Source organism: Capricornis sumatraensis, chromosome 3 (genome assembly GCF_032405125.1).
Source record: "Capricornis sumatraensis isolate serow.1 chromosome 3, serow.2, whole genome shotgun sequence".
Lineage (NCBI taxonomy): Eukaryota > Metazoa > Chordata > Mammalia > Artiodactyla > Bovidae > Capricornis > Capricornis sumatraensis.
Genome location: NC_091071.1, coordinates 19844056 through 19849705, shown reverse-complemented (window position 1 = coordinate 19849705; position 5650 = coordinate 19844056). Strand labels below are relative to the sequence as shown.

Below are 5650 nucleotides of genomic sequence, written 5' to 3'. Positions count from 1 at the left end.
CACCGTGAGAAGCGCAAGCACGGCAATGAAGAGTAGCCCCTGCTTGCCACGTGCAGCAACAAAGACCAGGTGCAACCAAAATAATGACCGCATGAATTTTCCCAGTAACTTCAAGTATTAAAAGTTTACCAAGGCTTTCTTTGTTGACTTTGAGATTATTTTTAATGTCATGTTAAAAGGATTTTAAAACAGTTATTGATCATTTCATTATGCACTTGGGCAGTGATTTTTTTTTTTTTTTAACCAACACCAACATGAATCTTTTCCACTCTGCAATGTGGCTATTTAGTAATTTGCTATGAAGTTGGCTTGGCCAGTATAAATCTTTCTCAATTTAGTTTTCTATTTTTAAAGTTTTTAGTGGTACAGCAGCCAAAATGGCTATCATCAAAAAATGCGTAATAAATGCTAGAGAGGGTGTGGAGAGAAGGGAACCCTCCTACACTGTTGGTGGAAATGTAAATTGGTACAGCCGCTATGGAGAACAGTATGGAGGTTCCTTAAAAAACAAAATAGAGCTGCCATATGACCTTGCAATCCTGTGCATATATCTGGAGAAAAATATCTGAAAGGATTCATGCACCCCCAGTGTTCATTACAGCACTGTTTCCAATAGCCAAAAACATGGAAGAAACCTAAATGCCCATCCATAGAGGAATGGATAAAGGAGATGTGGTACACAATGGAATATTACTCAGCCATTAAAAATAATGAAATAATGCCATCTGCAGCAACATTGGAGAAGGCAATGGCACCCCACTCCAGTACTCTTGCCTGGAAAATCCCATGGACAGAGGAGCCTGGTAGGCTGCAGTCCATGGGGTCACCAAGAGTCGGACACGACTGAGCGACTTCACTTTCACTTTTGACTTTCATGCATTGGAGAAGGAAATGGCAACCCACTCCAGTGTTCTTGCCTGGAGAATCCCAGGGACGGCAGAACCTGGTGGGCTGCCGTCTATGGGGTCGCACAGAGTTGGTCACAACTGAAGTGACTTAGCAGCAGCAGCAGCAGCAGCAACATTGATGGACCTAAGAGTATAATACTGAGTGAAGTAAGTCAGACAGAGAAGGAGATATATGGTATGACATCCCTTATATGTGGAATCTTAAATGATACAAATCAACAGAAACAGACACAGACTTAGAGAATGAACTTATGTTTGCCTTGGGGTGTGGGGAGGGGAAGGATGTAGGGAACAGATAGTTAGGGAGTTTGGGATGGACATGTACCCACTGCTATATTTAAAATGGATAGCCAACAAGGACCTACTTATAGCACATGGAACTCTGCTCAATATTATGTGGCAGCCTGGATGGGAGGGGAGTTTGGGGGAGAATGGATACATGGATATGTATGGATGAGTCCCTTCACTCTTCACCTGAAACTATCACAACATTGTTAATTAGCTATACCCCAATACAGAATAAAAAGTTTAAAAGACAATTGAGTTGCAAGCTGAGAGAAAAAGTCTTTTAGTGGTAAAAGATACTGATACAAGGACTTCCCTGTTGGTCCAGTGGTGACGAATCTGTCCGCCAATGCGAGGACACAGGTTTGATCACTGGTCTAGGGAGATTCCACATACAGAGCAACTAAGCCTCTCCACCACAACTGCTGAACCCACACTCTAGAGCCCAGAAGCTGCAGCTAATGAAGCCCAAGCACCCTAGAGTCAGTCCTCTGCAGTAAGAGAAGTAACCTCGGTGAGAAGCCCTCGCATTGCAACTCGAGAGTAGTCCCCGTTCACAACTAGAGAACGCATGCATGCAGCAACAAAGACCCAGCATGGTAAAAAAAAAAAAAAAAAAAAGATACTAATACAAGAGTGGACATACATTTAAGATTTAAAATATTCTTTTGCTTTTCCGGGGACAGCATCTAGAGCCATTCAGGATGGTGCAGTGTCTGACGTACTGTCGTAGGCTGTCCTACAATACAGCCTCTAACAAAACCAGGCTGTCCCGAACCCCTGGTAATAGAATTGTTTACCTTTATACCAAGAAGGTTGGGAAAGCCCCAAAATCTGCATGTGGTGTGTGCCCAGGCCGACTTAGAGGCGTTCGTGCTGTGAGACCAAAAGTTCTCATGAGGTTGTCTAAAACAAAGAAACGTCACCCGAGCATATGGTGGTTCCATGTATGCTAAATGTGTCCGCCACAGGATCAAGCACGCTTTCCTCATTGAAGAGCAGAAGATCATTATGAAAGTATTGAAAACACAAGCACAGAGTCAGAAAGCCAAATAAAAAATGAACCATTTATGAGTAAAAAATATATATATATTATTTTGTGGAGACACACCTTAAAATTTTGATAATTGCTTATAAATATGTTTTTACCTAAGGCTTAATGATATATGATTAAAGCTGGTAGACTGACTCTTTTTCATCTCCTAAAAATTAACAAATTTAATGAAAAACGAATATAGGGCAACCTATAGCAGTGTTAGGAACCAGGTAAAACATAAAAGGGGCAGACATAGTCACAAATGTGTGATTTCTACCACAATACCACATTTTTAAAGTTTGGGTTTTTTCTATTTTTGTTTTTGTGAGAGTGTGTGTGTGTGTGTATATGGTTTTGTTTGCTTTTGTCACTCAGTGGTGGGTGGCCATCCTGGTGATTATTACTGTTGGAAACATACTAAGAATAAAAACAAAATAGCAATTCATCAATTAGCAATTTTTCTGTTAAGAAAAGGTTGAAACTGACAGTTAATTCCTGAAATTTTGAATCCCTTGAATAGAACTGTTATTTAGGAGGGATTTCAACTTGACTTTATCAAGTTAATTTGGATTCAAAAATAATCCAATCCAAGAATCCAAAGAATCTTGACTTTACTCAGAATTTCAAGTCAGAATCTCAGGCTAAAGAACAGCCTTCAAGTCATGCAATCAATTATTACCTCTTGTGGTTACTCTGGGAAATATTTTTCTACATTTAATGTGTGTTGTTTCTTAGTTTAATAGTTTAATAATATATTCTTAAATATTAATTAGCTTGGGAAATATAATATCAATTTACAAAGTCACATTGAAATAATTTTAAATGTTTCTTATATCAAAAGAACTCAGCACAATTCATTAATACTTTATATATAACTGACATAACTTTGTATTAGTTTAAGTTGTATAATTTGTTGATTTGATAGACATATGTTGCAGTATGATTGCCAACAGTGTGTTAGCTAACCTCTCTATCTTGTCACATAGTTATCACTTGTTTTTGTGGTGAGAACGAAGGAGATAGTCTGTTAGCAACTTTGAAGTTTATAATAAATATTGTTGGCTATTAAAAAAAAGAATAAGAAATGCCTGTAATTCTCTTTCTTGAGAAAGCAGATGGCCTTTTGGGAAGTACAGATAGATCGTCACTAAGTTGGAGGTGGGCTTCCCAGGTGGCCCAGTGGTAAAGAATCCGCCTGCTAGTGCAGGAGACTCAAGAGATGCAGGTTCGATCCCTGGGTCAGGAAAATCCCCTGGAATAGAAAATGGCAACCCACTCCAGTATTCTTGCCTGGAAAATTCCACGGAGAGAGGCACTTGGTGGACGACAGTCCATGGGGTCACAAAGAGTTCATCACAACTGAGCGACTGACCAAAGTTGTAGAGATAGGGTGAGGCTGTGGAGCGCACAAGGACTATTCCCTTTGAGTTCACTTTTGAAATGGAAGTTGCACTTCAGGTTTCCTTGACTTCAATCTTAGGCTACAATGTTGATTCATAAAGGTGAAGATTCTATCCAAAAATAAATGGCTATACCTAGTCTCATTGCCAGGAAGCAGGTGAGGCCACACAGGCCTCGTTTGCCTGGCTATTACAGGAAAGGGGAAAAAACACCGAAACATAATTTTCAAATCATTATGGTATTGGTACTAGCAAGGGCAGACAATTAAGTGGAATTGAATACCATTCCAGAAATTGATCCAAATATAAAAGTAGTAACAGTTTCAGCATAAATAGATGTGAAAAGAACAGAATTTTCAGTAAATACTTTGAGAGAACTGGACAGCCATTTAAAGTAGATTTTTTTTTCACACCTTAAAATTCTAGATAGGTTAAATTTTTATCCAGGGTTTTATTTTATTGTATAACCCAAGTGTTGATCAATTTTACTCCAGCCTTCTAGAATCATCTTTTCTTAAATAGTTTGGTCTTTATTTTCCAAATCAACCTGTCTGTTGGAAACCCCAGGTTCTTCCTCAGTATTTCTGATCGTAGTTGTGAGATCTGGTTTACCTTGGTTTCCCCTTTTTTGAATTCCTGATGTCTATTCCTTGTGCTGAGTTTTCTCTTCTAATCTCGCTAGAATCTCAGTCTTCATAGATTTTCTGACATTTCTCCCAGAGCAAATCACATCCTCATTTTCCTGTATACAGCAGCACCTTTCTTTTTTGTCTTATACCATAGGATTTTCATCTTCTAAACTGAAATCAGTCATTAAGGAATTTTTCTGAACCAAGAAACAATTTCCCTGTGATGAATTATACCATTAGAGGGCAGAAGACGCTGCAGTTAGTTCTTTAAAAATAGCAACTCTGGTTTGTTTGTTTTTTCCCCCTTCTACAACTTTTTATTTTCTTTCCTGCAGTCGGTTGCGGCATACGGTATTTTTTAGTTGAAGCATGTGTGTGTGCATACGGTATTTTTTAGTTGCAGCATGTGTGTGTGCATACGGTATTTTTTAGTTGCAGCATGTGTGTGTGCATACAGTATTTTTTAGTTGCAGCATGTGGGATCTAGTTCCCTGACCAGGGATTGAACCCAGGCCCCCTGCATTGGGAACATAAAGTCTTAGCCACTGGACCACCAGGGAAGTCCCCTCTACAACTTTTAAAAATTACAGACTCAACTATTACTCAGTATACAATGGCCAGTTACCATTTGAAAAAGATATCCCTGGTAAAAAGAACGCCAATAAAATAGAGTTCCGTTGCCCTCAGTTGTTTAGAATTATCCACAAGTCCAAAGTCTACTTGATTCTCCATCCCCCACTCTCTGATGATTAGTGTTTTTTTATGACGTTCACCCAGATCATCATATGCATTCTCAATTTGCAAGTTTTAAATTTTGTTTCTTAACAAAGTTGTACATAGTTTTAAAAGTCACAAATTTCTTCAACACATTTCAGTCTCTTGCCGTAAGCTGATGCACCCCAACTCCAATTCTCCAGAGGCAATTTCAACTCTGCTAATTGTTTCTTTAACATACAAAAGTAGGGACTTCTTCAGTGATCCAGTGATTAAGACTCTGCTTTCCAGTGCAAGGGACACGAATTCAATCCCTGGTTAGGGAATTCAGATCCCACATGCTGAGTGGTGTGGCCAAAAACAAAAAACTACCCAAAAGCAAAACCCAAAAACCTAAAAAAATAAAACCCCAAACCTTTTTATAATAAAAATAGAGCATGCTCCTCTTATTTCCTGATTTTCCAGTTTCAAGTTTTAACAATTACTTTAGTTCTTCCTTGCCTCCACCTGCCCCCACCCCACCACATAGACATCCTCTCCCATCCTCCAAATAAAAGTTTTATTATTTAGGCTAAATCAAATTGTGTGTACATTACGATATGTTATTCAGAATCAAGTCATCTGGTATATAAGGATTTCTTTCTTGTAAAATTTTATTTTTCCTGGAATTAATAACTG

The 5650-nt window shown here is 38.6% G+C and overlaps 1 pseudogene; it reads left to right on the top strand.

The window, feature by feature from the left end:
• The first annotated feature begins 1897 nt into the window (after positions 1-1897).
• Positions 1898-2249, top strand: LOC138076674 (large ribosomal subunit protein eL34-like; annotated as a pseudogene).
• Positions 2250-5650: the final 3401 nt, after the last annotated feature.